We start from the raw sequence: 19,642 nt of genomic DNA, 5'->3' as shown, positions 1-19,642 counted from the left end.
AAGACTTAGAAGCACCAATCTTCAGTTCATTTTGTGACTGTTTGTTTTGTGTGTAGGGCATATGGTTAGGGGAGGAGGAGTAGGAGAGGCAGCTGGAAAATGAGGTTGAAGGACACATTGTGGAGGATTTTGCGTGTCATGCTCAAGGAGATATATTTTATTCAGTAGGCAAGAGAAAAGGCATTGACAGATTCTGAATAGCAAGTCATGTGTTTCAACCCTGGGATTTATAAAGCTGAATCGAGAGGCACTTTGCCTTTAGGAAGCATTGACCAAAAAAAAAAAAAAAAAAAAAAAAAAGAAAAAAAAAAAAGAAAAGAAAAGAAAAAAGGGCCATGCTGAGTTGAAAGTGTCAATGGTGCCTCCAGAAGAAGCTAACTGTATTTGGAAATCAGGGTTGATTATCAACAGATCAGTTAAGACCAGTGATATAATCCCATTGTAGGGGCTAGGGTGGAAAGAGATAACAGAGCAATCCCCAAAAGTACATGAGATTTCACAGAGAAAAAAAAGTACTATCAAATTTGAAGAGGTTCAAGGACAGAATATTTGACTGATCTGTTGATCGATCGATCGATCTGTCTGTAGGGAACCAGAGGTGGGAGACATAGGTATGATTTAAGAGTTTTCTTAGGAAAGTACCATCACATAAGAGATATTTAAAAAGACTTTGAAGAAGGTGGTTATGTTAAACAGTGCTGCAAATGAATTGAGGAGGATGCAGGTAGGGGAGGAGCAACTGGATCCACCGTTTTAGAAGTGTACTTGTGTTCTTTGAGAGGGATTTTTAAGTATAAGAGTGGAAAACAAGAAATAATACATAGAATTATGGCTGATTATGGGAAATTGGAAGCAGGAAAGTTTAATCAATTCTGAGGTTCAGTGATGAAAGTAAGGAGGAGATGAGATAGTACATAGAAGAATGATATTAATATTTCAAATTGGCTGTAATCCCAGCACTTGGGGAGACCGAGGTGGGTGGATCACGAGGTCAGGAGATTGAGACCATCCTGGCTAACACAGTGAAACCCCGTCTCTACTAAAAACACAAAAATTGGCCGGGCGTAGTGGTGGGCGCCTGTAGTCCCAGCTACTTGGGAGGCTGAGGCAGGAGAATGGCCTAAACCCGGGAGGCGGAGCTTGCAGTGAGCCGTGATGGCGCCACTGCACTCCAACCTGGGCGACAGAGCGAGACTCCGTCTCAAGAAAAAAAAAAAAATTCAGATTGGGAGAGAATTAAGAGTTCTGATAAACTCTGTGATGGTACACTCTGTGGTAGGAATCTACAGTACACCGTAAATTCCTGTGTATAACATACAATGTGCTACATTCAAGATACAGCTTCGATAACAAGTTTTTATCTCATTAATATTTAATATCCCATTTTTAGTAAGTGATTATTATCAGAATTGATTCCCACTTAATTCTCTTCAAGGCCTTGGTCTCAGTGTATTTTCCTCCCTTCATTAAAAAAAAAAATAATCTTTCAAGTTTTGTAAGAGAGCAGGGGGCATAGGGAAGAGAGCACAAACCATGACATCACTGGAACATTTTAACATGATTTGATTTTATAAAACACGATAAAATAAGTATGAGGCAGCACTTTGTTTTAAAACACTTGCTTCTGGAATTCCATTATTCATACAAAAACCTGCTGATCAGTAGGACTTTGTCTCCTGATGCCAAGTTTTTAGCACCTTCTACAGCTCTGTGTGAATAATGCAGAGATGCGATGGAACCCTTGAAGCCAACTTGAGAAATAAGCCCTGTCAAAAACATGATTTCTCATGACTTAATAATGCAACAGACTATTCCATTTAGGAAAACATCAGTAAATAGTCTGAGTTTTGATAGTGATTACATTCTTAAACCTGAGGTAAAGGAAAATATTCTTGACTCAGTCCACAAAGTTGATATGCATAGGAACATATGAGTGTATACACTGAGGGTGTTTAACAATGAAATGTGATTCAAAAATATAAGAAGATTTGATAAGCAAATGGGCCAGCAATTTGAAGTGCTTCAAATTATACTTAGACTCTGAGATGAAATGTATGTCATTTAAGTGTACTTTTTTTTTTTTTGAGATGGAGTCTCCCTCTGTCACCAGGCTGGAGTGCAGTGGCATACTCTCGGCTCACTGTTCTTATGCCTTAGCTTCCCTAATAGCTGGGATTACAGGTGCCTGCCACCATGCCTGGCTATTTTTGTATTTTTTTTTTTTTTAGTAGTGACACGGTTTCACTATGTTGGCCAGGCTGGTCTTGAACTCCTGACCCCAGGTGATCTGTCCGCCTCGGCCCCCCAAAGTGCTGGAATTACAGGCGTGAGCCACCGTGCCCAGCCTTAAAGATACTTTCAAGTAACTCATCAAGATGCAATTAGATTTACTGTTTTCTGACTTGAGTAAAAAACGACAAAAAGAAAGCACAAGGGCAGGAAATGGTGAGAACTTTTAAGCGAAGGTGTAGCCGACCTAGTGTCAAATAGACAAAGTATAGAAAAGACAAATATTATACATTTGATCTTTTCTATCACATAAATAATGCGTACCCCCAGGATTTCCATCTTACGCTTTCAGTAACAGTAAACTACAGTATTTAGTACAATATTAGATGATGATCATGTCCTAACACTTACATTTCCTCTGTAAAACTAGAAGAATGGCACTTAAGGTCCAATGAAATATGCTGGTTAAATGCAGTATTTGTACTTGCTTGTTGGTGTTGCTTAATGCATTTCTTAATCCTCCAATTCATTATTGTATCACACAGCACTAAGCACAACAATTTAGTAATAAAGTGGCGCAAATATAATTTGGAACAAACTTTGTTTTTTTCAATGTAATTTAATTATTTATTGCTTGTATAGTCACACAAAAGTGTGGTTCCATGAGGACAGAGACAGTTGTCTGTTCTGTTTACTACAATATCTTCAGGGTCAATAATGACCGGAAGTTGTTACTCATTAAATTAAATAAACGAAGTCAAATGTAGGGTGATTTCTAAGCATGAGAAGTTCCAGAGCTCATTGATGTCATCCAAAGCTTAGTTTCTTAATGTAATGTATTCCAGGCTCATCCATGTTGTAGCAAATGGCAAGATTTCATTCCTTTTTTTAGGACTCAATAATATTCAATTGTGTATATATGTGCCGTAATTTCTTGAACCGTTTATCCATTGACACTTAGGTTGTTTCTATATCTTGGCTATTGTGAACAATGCTTCAAAGAGCATAGAAGCACAGATATCTTTACAAGGTTGTGTTATTATTTCCTTTAAGTATATGTCCAGAAGAGGGTTTCTTGGGTCATAAGGTAGTTTTGAATTCCTTGCCTCACAAAACCTTGATTTGTCTTTGCTTTTTTTTTTTTTTTTGGGGGGGGGGGGGACAGCATATTGCTCTGTTGCCCAGGTTAGAGTTCAGTGACCCAATTTCAGCTCACTGCACCCCTGCCTCCCGGGTTCAACGATTCTACTGCCTCAGCCTCCCAAGTAGATGGGACTACAGGCACCCACCACCATGCCTGGCTAATTTTTGTAATTTTAGTAGAGACAGGGTTTCACCATGTTGGCCAAGCTGGTCTCAAACTCCTGACTGCAAATGATCCACCCGCCTTGGCATCCCAAAGTGCTGGTATTACAGGCATGGGCCACCATGCCCAGCCACCTTTGTTTTTTTCCTACCTCCTTTTACCCATTGTCTATACCTTGTAACCAGTCCAAATGCCCATCAGTGATAGACTGGATAAAGAAAATGTGGCACATATACATGGAATACTATGCAACCATAAAAAAGAATGAGCTCATGTCGTTTGCAGGGACATGCATGGAGCTGGAAACCATCATTCTCAGCAAACTAACACAGGAACAGAAAACCAAATGCTGTATGTTCTCACTCATAAGTGGGAGTTGAACAATTAGAACACATGGACACAGGGAGGGGATCATCACATACCATGGCCTGTTCGGGGGTGGGAGGTAAGGAGAGGGAGAGCATTAGGACAAATACCTAATGCATGCAGGGCTTAAAACCTAGATGACGGGTTGATGGGTGCAGCAAACCACTATGGCACATGTATACCTATGTAACAAACCTGCACGTTCAGCACATGTATCCCAGAACTTAAAGTATAATAATAATAAAAGACACCCAGGCATCATTCTCAACAACTATCCTCTTCATATTTATAGTGTCCAAATCCAATACATTCTAAGGTCCTACATGTCAGAAGTCTGTCATCTCCTCCTCTTTCCCTACTTCTACCGTTTTGTTGAAACCCTCAGTATATATCTCATCAATTCATTTTTTCAACAGTTCTTGAGTGCCTACAGTAACAGTCAGGTTCTGACTATTACATACTGTCGTTCACTGGATATCTAGCTGATCTTACTGCCCTCATCTTCCGAAGATCATTCTCCACACTGCATCCAGAATGATCTTTCATAAATATAAATGTAGTAACAATTTTCATGGTTTGACTGTCAATTCTCCCAAAAGATTACTGGGAAAACACATTGATGAAGCAACACTAAGTGTATTAGACATGCTGCCATAAGGGAAGACACTAACTTGACACGGTCTTGGTAGTGTGTAAAAGTTCCTACTTCTCAGATCGTATTTCATCTCCCTTTTCAGTGCTTCCATTTCTTCTTGGACGTGTTCTTATGAGAGCACATACATTTTTCGCTTACTTGTAGGTTTCCTCCACTGGACTATGATTTCCTTGAAGGCAGCTGTTTTATTATTTATATCCATTGTGATCTAAGCGAGTGATTAATACATAGTTGATACGTGAATGCACAATATGTATTCATTTTAGTATTGAATACGTAAGATATTGCTTCTTAATTTTGCTTTAATCAGCGCAATAACAAAATTTATTGAGAATTTACTGTAGACCAGGTTCTTCCATGCTGTATGTATATTATTAACATGTTTAATTTATCTTACCAATGCTAGGAGTTTATATTCTTGTTATGTCCATTTTCAGGTGAGAACACTAAGGTTCAGTGGTACAGAAAAGAATTTGAGTCTGGATATTTTGGTTCCAGAGCCCATATTCTTAATTCTATGTATACTACACTTCTGTAGCATGTTTGATAACATATTGGTAACACTCAGTTGCCAAATGTATTTGCATATATCACAACCAGTATCCTGATATATGTTGGTTGGGTTATGAAATGACACATAATTTGCTCAACGAACATTTAAGTTTTTACAATCTGCTAGCCACAATTTGATATTCCTTATATGTACTACCTAAGTAACATAAGTAAATGTAGGAGGATTGGAGACATGCATTTACTCCCTCTTCTTTGATTTCTAAGGCACCACACATTCCAGGTTTTCTTTCTGTTTTTCTGGTATCTGCTTTCATTTTAATTTTCTGGTTCTTCCCCATCAGCACAAATTCCTGATATCGCAGTAACTAGGGGTTGGTTCTTAGACCACACTCATTTTCTTGATGATCTTATCTAGCCTCCTGGCATCAAATATTGTCTGTAAGTTGATGCCTCCCAAATGTTTACCCCCAGCTCAGAGCTTTCTGCCAAACTCCAAACTTACATACACAACTTTCTATACATTCCTAGTCAATTCAAATTTACCCTATGTAAAGCTAAATTTACTAACACTCAAATCTGCTTCATCAGTAGCTTTTCCTGTTTCAGTAAGGTTTCACTATATCCGTCCAGTTGCCCCAACTGAACACCTTGGAGTCACACTTAGTCTTATTCTTTCTCACACCTGATGTTGTTAGAAGATTAGAAAACTAGGCCAGGTCCACCTTGACTAAGTGTATATCCAGAATCTGATCACTTCTGACTACTTACATTGCTACCACCATCATCTCTGGTCTAAATTAGTGAAATAGCCTGTTAAACAGGCCTGCCTGCTTTGGCCTTGCCTTAACTGGAATCCATTTTGTCTGCCAGATAGTCCTGTTAAAATGTAAGGCAGATCACATCACTCTTCTGCTGAAAACCTTCCCATGCCTTGCCAGTCATTCAGTAAAATGCAGTCTGCTGTTTTATAAGCCTATGCACAATCACCTCCTCCTTTCTCTATGTTTCTTCTCTGACTTCCTTTTCCACCATTGTTATCCATTCTCATTCCACTGCAGTCGTAGATGCTTCTACCTGGAACACATTTCCTCCACATACTCACATGGTTTTCTCTCTCATATCTTTAAATCTTTTTCTCAAAGGATGCCCATTCAATGATATTTTCCCTGATCATCCTAGTTAAATCTACAATGTCCCCTCCCCTAGCACTTTCAGTTCCCCTTCCTTGCTTCATTTTCTTCATAACACTTACATCCTTCTATTTTACTTACTTCTCTTGATTAGCATGCCTTCACTGACATGATTCACTGAATGAGAACTTAGGTTTTTGTCTATTGTATATGGCTATACCATCATTGCCTGAAATAGTGCCTGGCCCTTTGTAGTTGCTTAATAAACATTTGTTAAAGCAATACTATTTGTAATAAGTAACAGAGCCAAAATTCCATATGATTTCCAAGCTCTTCTCTACAAAATAAAGTTATGATGCATTGAATGTATAAAGTCTCTTTTGCCAGTTGCTCTTCTACCTGGCAAATCTGTAATTAAAATAATTTTATAAAAAATTATCTATTTGAAGTTTTTATCTTATTTGTTAAATTGCCACTAGACAGGCTAGACAAAGATAAGCTTACCAGTGGATTATGAATATCTTACATGCTTATTAAAAAGCAAAATAATGGATGTAGCACCTTATGATTTTCATGTTTGAGAATATATCAGCTCTAATGAGTAGATAATAAAAGAGCCTCAATTTTTTGATTTTCTTATTTCTCCCCAAGACAAGGATAGATATCCCTGTGCTGATGGCATCAAATGCATTGGCAAGCCTAAAATCAAACAAGCTTTCTAGTAGACTCCACTCAAGGTTGTCATAAAGCTTCCTTTGAAAATTTGCTTTTCAGTTTTTGTCTTCACATTGAAAAATAGGCAATATATTGGCAACTAATGTTATACATTGCTCAGTGGCAGGTGATACCGCTAAAGATGGTCAATTACATGCTAAAAACAAAGGATTTTGAGCTCTGTTGGATGCCAAAACCTACAGTCAATTCAGTCAATATTTTAGACAATACAGAGGGAAGAATCACTCAAGGAAAATTGCCACAGTATACATTAAATATCTTTGTTTATACCATTTTAGTTTTTCTCACATCTCTAAATGCTTTTCTGTATATGCTGCTGACAAGGAGCAAATTTGTTTGTTTAGAAATTCTGCAGCCTTTCCATCCTTTGCTTTAACTTTCTTGTTGAGGTACTAATGAGCTGTGAAAAGGTCAAATGAAAGAGAAATAAGACCTCCAGATAATCTGTACTCTGATAAACTACTCCCAGAATAATTGGAAGTTTATGGTTGTTCTAGGGCAGTGGGAGAAATAAGCAATGCTGGCCAACTATTTGGAACAACCCGTGTTAATAATATTGTAAAAGAAGTTTACAAGGCAATCACAATCCTTTCAAACAAATGTCATGCATGTACTTTCAGGCCTACGCACAGTGTTATCTGAAAAGCTTAACAGGTAGGATTGTATTTTGTCCCAATATTTCTAAATCAGGAAATTCTAAGCATACTTGTGACGATTTCTCTTCCACCTTAAATGGCTTCCCTTTTCCCGATTAATAGTTTCTGCAGACCCAACACGTATCTGGCTTTCCTTTTCTACTCAGTTTGCATGATTTTAATTTAGCTTTATGTTAAGGTTTTGAATAGCTGCCGTACTTTCATATTTGGAGTTTAACATAATTTATGGGTGTGGCAATAATTTGATGACCTTTTTAGTATAATATAAAACCTATATATGAAAACTGTCAAATAGAATATGTAGTGATTTTTAAGGAAATTTGTAAGTATTATACTAATCAAGAATATGGTAGCTGATTCCACTAGAGACTATTTTGAAAATATTAGGAAACTTTGTCTTTAAACATAGTATTGATTATCTCACTATGTGACAAAAAGGCGTTTCTGTTTATTCTGTTTCTTTCCATTTTTGCTTTCCAAAGTAGAGCAAATAAGTTGAAATGTACCCATAGGTGTGTTTTAAATTTTGACATATGTTTCGGGTATGATGATATACCAACAAAATCCCAGTAATATTTGCTACGTATTTCATTGTATCTATATTTTATGTACTGATTTAAATTTAAAATGTGAGTAAATTTCAAGGCGTTGTACTAGTAAAGCTCATGGTAGTTCATTTTTTATTTTTATACGGACACGTTATCTGTTTAGAACGCAAAAATTATATACCATATCCAGTCATATTATAAACATATAAAATTGGTCACAGAAAGTTCTAAGGGTGAAAAAGACTGGATGAATCAAAGAATTCTATCAACAGTTCTGTGAGTGTATGAGAGACTTATAATCACATTCACATAAAATATGACACATTATTATATTTTGATTTTTAAATGAAACTTTATAAATCTAGCTGTCTGTGGGAAATGTTTCTTTCCCTTGAGTTGTTAGAAAAAAGTCTGGCAACAAGTTAATATTCAGGATTTTGTGAGACAGATACTGAATTCATTTCTCATCTCTGCTTTTTATTAGCTCTTCGACCTTGGGCAAGTTTCTAACCTTTATGAATCAGGTCTCCTTATAGTAAAATGTAGACAATAATCATCCCTTATGTTGTGAAGTTAAATTAGATGATTTAGTGGAGTGCTTACACCATCCCTCACAAATGGTAAACACTTAATTCACTATACTTCTGTTCTGGTGGTAAATTCTAAAAGAATTTAGACGACGAAGAAAGCATTTATAGGTTAAAGCACAGTCTACACAGTGGATAGCACCCACTTAGGAGTTACACGAGATGAACTGGGGTTCTAGAAGGACATATTATAATGTCTCATCATAGCCTTATTTAAGAATTAAGAAAGAAATAAACTTTACCAATTTTTAATATACAGGTTTTCAGATAATTTGATATATGATACTTGATATCTACCTGGAAAAATCAGAGATCCTTAATAGGATGTATAATGTCAGGCCTCTCTCTGATTTATTAGCGTTTCTGGTGCTCTTGATGCGCTGCTATGCATATGAACACTGAAGTGTGTTTATAGATTGTTATCTTAAGTAGTAGACTACTTAAAGTCTTTTTCAGTAATATCAGAGTAACCTAGGAAATCTATTTTACTACATACAAATGTTCTGGACTTCTCATGGCAAAGTAGTTGAAAAAATTGAGTTATATACTTTCTTTTTGAAAAGGTCAAGTGTTAGATAAATGCTGAACATTTTTGGGTTGGCAAGTGGCTGTGAGTACTATGTTATTTCTCAAATTATTTCCAAAAGCAGAGAACCTTGACTCTTTCAAGAAGATTCTGTATTAACAATATTAAGAAAGAGACTAGATTTTATAAGATATTCATGCTGTGAAGAGAGCATTTTCAAAATGGATATTTGGTGGTAGTCCCATTATAAATATGTCAGTTATAAAATATTATACACCTACAGAAAATAAATGGAAAGAAATGTCAAATCTGTTTAAAAATATTACAGGTGAAAAGTTTCAGTGAGGTTTTGACTCTGTTTATGACTTTAGGACATTTACTTTCTATGTTAACCTCACTTAGGGTTCTGTTTTGCTTTTCTACTCATGCTTCCATTGCCTCAGTTTGTAATATACACATACCTGTACATATCCTTTAGCCCTCTTTTAGTATCTTCACCAAATCAGAAGTGATTGCTCTTATCACTTAGCCCACCCTGATTTTGAGTTGTTTTTTTTGAGATGAAGTCTCGCTGTGTGGCCCAGGCTAGAGTGCAGTGGCGCGATCTTGGCTCACTGCAAGCTCTGCCTCCAGGATTCACACCATTCTCCTGCCTCAGCCTCCCAAGTAGCTGGGATTACGGTCGCCCACCGCCATGCCCGGCTGATTTTTTGTATTTGTAGTAGAGACGGGGTTTCACCGTGTTAGCCAGGATGGTCTCGATCTCCTGACCTAATGATACACCTGCCTCGGCCTCCCAAAGTGCTGGGATTACAGGCATGAGCCACTGCACCAGCCAATTTTTTTTACTTGAAAATATGAGAAGAAATATTGGTATAACAAGAGATGGCAACTTATCAAAAGGTTTCATACTTTTATTTTTCTGAAATGCAAAACTTACTTCATTCTTCTCAGTTCTGTGAACCCTGAGATCAAAAGTTTTAATTGTCCATGGGACACAGAGATACAGAACCTGAAGCATGATTACTCCTATTAGGAACCAATAATAAAATTGAACTTCCCATTGCTTTCAGCCAACTCTCCACATGGACCTTATGGTTTACCTTTATCAACAGGATATAGAGGACTTTTATTACTTTCCTTGAGGTGGAGGTCAGAATTTGCATCTGTTAATGAAATCTACCAGAGTCCTCCCAAGAATTAATACCATTCTTTGAAATTACAGGCTCTGAAGTCCTTAACTAAGAATCTCTTTCCTTGAATAGGGAAGCCAACACTGCATTGAAGAAGGCAGTAAGTGAAATAAATGGAAGTGGGATTTATCATTTCTTCTCCCTGCTCTGTCATCATGGAAAGATGCTTTGGCCTAATTCTCTTAGGGAAAAAAAAAAAAACAGTCCTCATATTAATATAAAGTAAGATGGAATATTCTTCCATGTCATATGCTACGCGATTCATTATTTTATTCAACAAACATCTAGTATGTTATACTATATGTCAGGCAGTGAACAAAATAAACTGCCTACTGTTGTGAGGCTTCCAAGAGGCTACATCACCTGTCATAAAAGAACTTCCCCATTTCCACAATCATACTCTTACAATTGTCTTCCTAATTAGCTCACTAGTTATTTATATTATTTCACTAATTTTAATAATGAAACTATAACCCACACAAGCACTTATAGATGCCCAAGAAGTAGAGACAAGGAGTTACCCATTAATTCTCCCATAAGGATTTGTCTCTTTTCTGAAGGCTATACCACATCTTTGTTTAAGGAATAAGGAAAAAAGACAAAGGTATGTGACATAATTAGAGAGAAAGCACACAGAATTTAGTGATATATGTGAAAGGTAATGAGATAATCCAAGCAGCTGGTGTACTTGAAGGAGGTGAATATAGCCAATGTCTTTGGAGAAAATTGACCTAGTTAGAAAAGATGTGTCAATTTAGTAGAATATTTTTACAATCTAAAATCTAATTGAACCAAACTCCTCTTTGTTGTTGTTAGTTCTTCGCTAATCTGGGTTGCACTAAATAAGGACAATGAGGCAGTGAAAATGATTTTATAAAAGTTGAATGGCAAGGGGTGATGCTGAATGTTAATACAATCTCCGTATGTTATCTGTGAGCCTTACATGTACCCTCTAAATTAGTATCATACCTATTTTCAGGCGTGTACCAAGAGTGTGAAATTAACAAACTTGGCCAAGTTCAAGTACACACTACTTATAAATTCCAGAGCCTGAATTTGATCTCATGTTTATTTTACTGCAAAGTGAGACAGACTTAAAGTTTCCTGAATGCAGACACTGGTTTTATGCAGCATGATTTCTTTGAGACATTGTTATATACAGTGATGGAAGTAGGACAGGGGAGGGCAGTGAGATTTTAGAGATGGTAGCTTGGACATGCAATAGAGTGGGAAAGTGACTGAGGAGAATCAATTGGAGGGGGAGAGATTGGGGAGAGGAAAGATAATCAATAGTGAGAAGTGCACAGAAATTAGATTAAATGTGGGAAGCAATTTTATTATCAGGAGATAGCAATCTGCGGCCTGAGGGTGAAAATAGACTTGCTACCTGTTTTTTGTAAATAAGTTTTATTGGAACACATCCAGTTTATTCACTTATGTATTGTCTCCTCCTGCTTTGGGGCTACAATTTGCAGTGATGGAGCTGAGTGGGGGCAACTGGCCTTTAGTGGTCTGCAAAATTGAAGATACCTATTTAGCCCTTTACAGAAAAAAGTTTAAGGAGTCTTGGATTATATAACAGGAAGAATAAGATTTTCACTGAAATATGAAGCGGAGAAGCTAGAATTGGTGTAACTGTAGATAAGTTTCTATATTTTGAGGAAATCTATTGTGCTAACTTCTAATTTCTTTATATATAGACTTATGGAATAAATGAGTACATAGCTAAGAATATTATAAATGATGACTCAAGAAAAAAAACAAAATTCCGAAACTGGCTACATGGGAATACATATGTTTAGTTTTTCTTCATAGCTCACAATTGAGTAATTCGTATATGCTATTCCAAACTCTATAGACTACAGTCATTCTAGAGGAATATTATTTAAGTGGAAGTATATGTCAATTTGAAATAATACGTTTTCACAAGGTATATGTATTCTGTTTTGATTTTTTTGATAAGTAAAAACCACTTGTCTAAAGCAGTCTACTTCTGAATTGTTTTTATTTTAAAAGTATAGCCGAATGAATCATTTTTTTCCTATTTATAAATTACTGGTTAAAATAAATAAGACTTGGTGTTTTTGCATGAGGCCTATTTGAAAATTAATACAATTGTTAAACTTAGGATTAAGGAAAATAACATTAAGAATTTGGTCTTCTGAGACATTTTGTAACTATTCTATTTTAAATTGAATTTAGTACTTTAAGAAAATCCCTTGTTTCAATTACCGACTCATATGAATTCCAACCAGCTACCGACATTTAAAATTATTGAAACATCGCCCAAACAGTATAAAATTATTATGTTCATCCTTCTTCTGTGGACTCTATGAATCTCTGTCAGCCAAGGAATGTCATTTGGTTTACTGGGGATCCCATTATTCCTCCCACACCTCATAGGTGTGACTTCGATTTTCTCATCTTGGAAATAGGTCCTCTTTTTAGAGTGGTTGTAAGTATTATATGAAACAATATGAACAAAGAAATCACTAGGCTGGACATTGTTCGCATGCCATCCAATAAATTTCTGAGAAAGTTTTTTTAATTGATGTTTATCAAAATTTTATAAACTGTTACTTTTAAAAATAAATCTTTTATATTGGGTTACTAAATTGTTCTGGGTACGTTTCTCTAAATCTTCTATTATTTTCTCTCTGACCTTCCATTGGTTTAGGAGAATTTGCCATAACAATGCTTGTTTCTTTTTCTTCTTGATTTTACGAGAAAGGTTCTATTTTGTGGATTATAATAGCCGAGACAGAAACTCTCAGGTGAAGTGCAGGAAAAAATAAAGGAATAAAATATAACATAAGTTAGAAAGTAAATGTATACCCAAAGATATAAATAGTAGCATTAGAGAAATTAGAGGAAGAAAACATACACACACCCACATATAAGTTTGTATACTCTATATATATGTGAATCATATATCACATATGAAATATGAGTAGGAATATTGGGAAGGCATATATTTAAAATTATGAATATTTTATGCCATGTTACTCCATTTTCAAGGTATTGATTGGTTAAAACATATTTTATTTAAAACCTGAATTTGGAAGCACAAATGATCTTTAATGAGAAAGTTACCCCAAACAATTTAGTAAATGCTTATTATCTTTGTGTGATGCTGTTAGGCGTGTGGTCAGAGTCCCTTCCTTCCTACAGTGTAAAGGTTAGCATAATATCTAAAGGTATGTGGCTTAAAAAAATAATGAAGCAAAATGACTGGAAACTTCATTGACAGTATGTTTCAGAGAGAGAGAGAGTTTAGTATTAGAGAGACATCTGATTTTACAGTAGAAAGTTTATTTTAAAATCACATATAAGCTTTTACAGATACTTTTTTTAATAATAAAATCTCAGCTACTAGAAACTTAGAGTATATCAGTGTATTAGATGGCTGTAGGTTTTGTGGCACTAACAAAAACACAAGGATGGATGAACGAAAAAATGAGTTTATTTCTCTTTCAGAGTTATTTCTCTTAAATTTGGTGTAGTTGGGAGTGATCAAGGCCTTGTAGGAAGGCTCTGCTCATTCAAGGATCCATAGTCCTTCTGCCTAGTTTTTCGGTCATTCCCTGGGACGCTATCTTCGTAGTCATGGTCAAGGATAGCTCACAGCTTCATGTGTGTATCACGACCTTCAGGAGGGAGGACAAAGAAGAGAGCATATCCATGCCCGTTTAGGTCTTAATGATGAAGCTGCATGCATTATATCCAACTGGCCAATACTTGGTTACATGCCACATCTAACTGCAAGGGAAAGTGGGAACTGGAGTTACTTTTCTAGATAGCCAAATTGTCCCCTAAACTTTCTAATACTATATAAAGGATGAAGAAAGATACATATTGGAGGACGAGCAGTCTTTGCCAGGGCCATTTTTTTAAATGTAGGAATTAAGATTAATGTTTTTAGCTCTAGAACCTTTTGTTTAATAGGCTATAGAATGAGATTTTTAAAAACTAAAATACCCACATACGTGTACATGTGATATCCATTTTTGTCTTCTTAAACAGAGCATCCTATGCACAATGTAGCATTTCTGTGACGGATTCTGTAATAGTGAAGAATGTTAAATTTGCTGACATTTAACATAAAAGGCAAATCACAGGATTAATAGAAGGTATAGAGTTCAAATGGTGGACTTGGGACATGCCTGCCTTTAGAAAGAATTTCTTAGCTTTATTTTTTGCTCAGCTTCTTCTGACTTTCTTTTCTGTTTATGTATCTGTGTTTTTAATAATCTTTTAAAAATATTTTTTAACTTTTTGTGGCTACATAGTAGGTGTATATATTTACGAGGTACATGAGATATTTTGCTAGAGACATGCAGTGTGAAATAAGGACATCATGGAGAATGGGGGGCTTATCGGGTCTGTGCTACCATCCGGGCTGTATCCCATTGCTGTCTTTCTGGTATATTGGTTATCTTCCTCAGTGTGACACCAGTGTCTGTGACTTGCGTGCATTATTTAGACTTGACTTTTGATTTCCTACTCACCAACGTAGTGAAGACCAGGTATTTTCCTAGTAGCTTCCAAACCATTGATTGAATTTGTAGAAATTAAGAAAAAATGTAATTTGAGTTATTTTTAAGAAGTTGTATGAGGGCCTGACACAGTGGCTCACACCTGTAATCCCAGCACTTTGGGAGGCCGAGGCAGGTGAATCACCTGAGGTCAGGAGTTTGAGACCAGCCTGGCCAACGTGCTGAAACCCTGTCTCTACTAAAAACATAAAAATTAGCCAGGCGTAGTGGCGTGTGCCTGTAATCCCAGCTACTCAGGAGGCTGAGGCAGGAGAATGGCCTGAACCCAGGAGGCGGAGGCTGCAGTGAACTGAGATCCCACCACTGCACTCCAGCCTGGGCAACAAGAGCAAAACTTCATCTCAAAAAAACAGAAAAAAAAAAGTTATGATATTTTGTAAAAGTGCTATTGCTTAGACTCTTAATTCATTTTCTTCATTAACAGAGATTGATCATATTGTGATAAAGATGTGTTTTGGAATCCAAATAACCTGGTTTTAAGTCCCAGAACCACCAGTTACCTTTGTGACCTTTGGCAAGTCACCTAATTTTTCTGTTTCCATTTCCTCATCATACTAATCTCTGTTACCCTGATCTGTTGTAGTGAAAAATGATATAATGCATATTAAATGATTAGCAAATTGACTGGCACTAAGTACTCAGTAAATAATGGCAGCTGTTGTTATTGCTATTATATATGTAGTAGTTGTATTTGTTGTTTTAATGTTGCCATAACAGCAAGCCATGATTTTTCATAAATCCTCATTAGGGCTTAACTTTGAACTGAATTTCAGGCCCTATCAATATTAAAAATTACCTATTTAATAGTGTCATTAGATAGAATATCATGTACAGTGTTGCATGATGGATTAATTTCTCATAAATCACTTCAGTAATCATTTGTATGCTTTGACTAGTACCCTGGTTTACATATTATATCTGTGAGAAAACACAGCGGAAATGTGGCAAGAATATTTCCAGGTACTAATCCTGGTTCTTCAGAACTGTTCTTCTGTTATTTAGTGAAAGAACCACTTGGTTATCCCTCTGTAATCCTTTATCTCTGAAATAATCTTTTACTGAGGGATAAAAAGATTATAGAATACACCAAAAAATTCACCATCCATGCATTGACTTAGACTCCATAAAATAGAAGTATGATACATTTAAATGAACTAAGACTGATAAAATTTTCAGATGTTCTTGAAGCATTTACGCATTCAAGAACAGTAAAACTGTTCTTTATCCAGGTTAAAACTCATATCACATTTTAAGGCTGAATTTAGATAAATTGCAAAAATAAATCAATCTTATCAGTGATATAAAACTGCTCAGTGATAGACTGTGCCCTCTCAAAGTGTCCCAGCTATTTTTTCTAAGAGCTTTGTGGTTTGCTGGACTCCTGGTTTCACAACCTATATGTAGCCACTTGATGACTTACCTCAGTTTGAATTGCCCAAATCATGCTTCCAAAAACACACAGAACGCATTCAACTGTTTCCTCATAAAAATCATTTGCCATTTCAATGAACATTGGCCCCCAAACACAGGCATTGGCAGAACATTTCTTGGGATCTAGAATGTGCTTAGCATTTTATATGCACTATCTCATCTCATCTAACCAGAAATCTTATGGACAGATATTTTTCTTGTTTTATAGATGGATTAACTGAGATGCGGAGAGGTTAAATATCCAAGATCAGGCAGATAGTAAACTGGGTTTTAAAATATATTTATATGTTGAGTAGTATCAAGGCTATTGCTCTATACTTTATTAGGACAATTTCTAGTAATAGAAATTCTACAACTACAAATTATGACTAGAAATTGTTTCCAGAAATGAGTTTCTAGAGATTTTTCTAGACATCGCTAGACTAAAACAGTCATTTATCATCCCTCATTGTTTTACCTTTCTCCTTTCCACTCTTCCACCTTTTTTAATGAGCAATGTCTTCAAGAAACATAGGTGACAATATCTAATACTTTCTCAAATAGGCAGTAATTAAGACTCTGAAGTCTGTGGATAACGTTGAATAAATTTGAGTGTACTCAATTCTGAGAAAAAAACAGAATCGTTTCATCCATTCATTGTTATGCCTCTCATCAGAATCATTATTTGCCCAATGTACTGAAGAGAAACAAACTACTGTGATAAAGACAAAATAGGATTGAAGCATAGGAAAAATAATTAGTTCCAGTTGATGATACTGGCATCTTCATTCATGAAATGATTGGGGTCTATCTTCCTTATGCGTAGATCTATAAACAACAAAAATCAAGTTTCCTAGAAAATCTCCTCATTTGATGCCATGACATGTATGAACTGATTCCAGCTTAGGTGCAATGTAAAATTCTGTGATGATAAAAACATATTTTGGGGTGCTGAAACAATGCATTAACCTCTTTATATATCTTTATTTCCAAATTCTCAGATTAAACATGGTTTTATTTTAAAATGTCTTTTATTCCAAGGTGTCTATGGAAAATATACAAATGTAGAATTCAAGCAAATTTCTTTTTTCATCAGTTTACTTAGTCTGAAATTCTAGAGCCATTTCCAATTTTGTTTTACAAACTGCAGAAAAAAGTTTAATCTCACCTTAGAACATATATACACATACATATCTAAATAAACCCATATGCACATCTGAAACAAAAATTGAGACAGTAATTCTTAGTATTATATAAGTGGCACAGACTAATACTTTTTATTCTTTTAATTTTAAAATATTCCTAGCCATAACCCACTAACATTATTTTATGAACCGTGAATGGATTATGACTTACCATTTGAAAAACAATAGTCTGTAGACAAATAATTACTCAGATCTTAAATTAAAATTTTGATTATAGCTCTATAGTTGAATTTATGGATATAAATGTAAAATTTTGCATAGCTTATTCAGATTTGAATTTTGCTTTAAGAAAGCTGTCATTGAAATGTTTTTGTTTTATGCACATTCTCAGACAAAATATTTACATTGAGAATTTGAGTACTAGGTGTCATGTCCTTGAGTATAAGGATATGCCTTTAATATTTTCTTCAAAAATTCAATTCTATGTAAACATCAATAAATTATAAAGTGTTTAATATTTTGATTCAAATTGCACAATGTGAAATATTGTTACTTGAGTACTAGTGCTGTTTACAGTGTTTCATTTGGAGAAGATTATGTGAATTCAATATTGTTAATGATTTTTAAGAATTCTTAAATACGGGCTAGGTTGAGGTTCAGATTTCAAAAAGAGTTAAATAATGTTTGCTCTTAAACATTTTGGGGGGCTTATTTTCGACAATAATTTTCCATCTCCTGAAACCCAAACAGTGACTTAAGAAGGTAACCTTGGGGCAATTTATGTTTCAAAACACTTCTTATACATACACAGGAATTTGATAATAATTACAGCTATAACATACTTTATTTAGTTCTTACACAAGGTCAGACACTCTGTCAAGTGCATTATACACTCTTTAATTCTTACCACGATCTTATTATGGAAGTATTATTCTTCCCATTTTACATAGGCAGAAACTAAGGCTTATGCAGGGCTAACTTTCCCAAAGTCACAAGATTCCTTTTCTTTCTATATCACCAATTTCAGCATAAGTGGTTGGTTCATACAGGAACATAACAGGAGTAGGAAAGGATATGATAGGGTTTCTTGGTCGTTTGTATTTTCTTGAAAGAATTACCTTCTTTCTGCATTTGAAACAGGGTCTGGTTCTTCTAAAACACAAATTCAAAAATAAAATTATCAAGAATTTCAGGATAGTATCAGCAGATAAAAGAGGCATGTGTTTCTTCTGTGCTCAGGGCCCTGTGCAACTGCTCAGATTGCACAAACATGAAGCTGGTTCCACCGGTGCACATCTCTCAGGCTACCTTTATGTTATTTTCCCCCTTAATGCTGACTTTGATGTTTGTTATTAATAGTATTTAGAGATAGAAGGGATACACCATGAAACTTGTTCTAACCCCTAAGACCTTCAGATATTGCCTTACTCTTAGACAGGGGTCCCATGCAAATAGCCCTTTCAGAGCACTTAGGCTCTTTGAGATGATAAAGTTGGGTGATTGCGACTCCACCAGGATGGCCTCTCTCTGCCACTTCTATATAAACTGGAAAAAGAGTGTGTCATTTGATGAAAATGTCATAGCAATAACTGTCACTGTGCCTTGTCATCTCAAAGGACTTAACAGTTGGGGAAATTTAAAATATTAAAGTTTCAAAATTTGAGCATTTTCCATAAGAGCACAAGTAAGTTGATGCTGGCAGCTTAGTGGGTTAAGTCCCAGAACTGAGAAGGACAGGAAATGCAGCGTATACACACCAGGGGAAAGCCACCAAAGGTTGAGTTTTCTCTAGGTGAGATTACGAAATCCCCCAGATAGCTTCTGTTGTTCTACACTGCTTTTTGGTTCCTTTACAAAACCTTGTTTGTTAGGGGGCCCAGTGCTTGCTTGCAATATTTGGGGAATGCAGAAGATTCCTCTACAAATATTTCTCCAATATTCGTTTGTTCTGCTCAACTCCATAAATAGTATGCCTATGTTCTTGACCTCGGCAAAATCCCTCTTGAGCATGGTCTCAGGATTTTTGAAGCCCAGCAACCTACAAGGAGTACACTCCTGCCCAAGGAAAACCTCCTGCAAACTTACTA

General features: G+C 35.8%; 1 protein-coding gene across 13 annotated transcripts in view; it reads left to right on the top strand.

The window, feature by feature from the left end:
- The window catches only part of DMD (dystrophin), a 2,153,717-nt gene that overhangs the window by 544,119 nt on the left and 1,589,956 nt on the right, over positions 1–19,642 (top strand). The window lies entirely within an intron of this gene.

The sequence above is a fragment of the Macaca fascicularis genome, chromosome X, assembly GCF_037993035.2.
Source record: "Macaca fascicularis isolate 582-1 chromosome X, T2T-MFA8v1.1".
Lineage (NCBI taxonomy): Eukaryota > Metazoa > Chordata > Mammalia > Primates > Cercopithecidae > Macaca > Macaca fascicularis.
The sequence above is the reverse complement of the archived record's forward strand: the minus strand, read 5'-3'. Positions and strand labels throughout refer to the sequence as shown.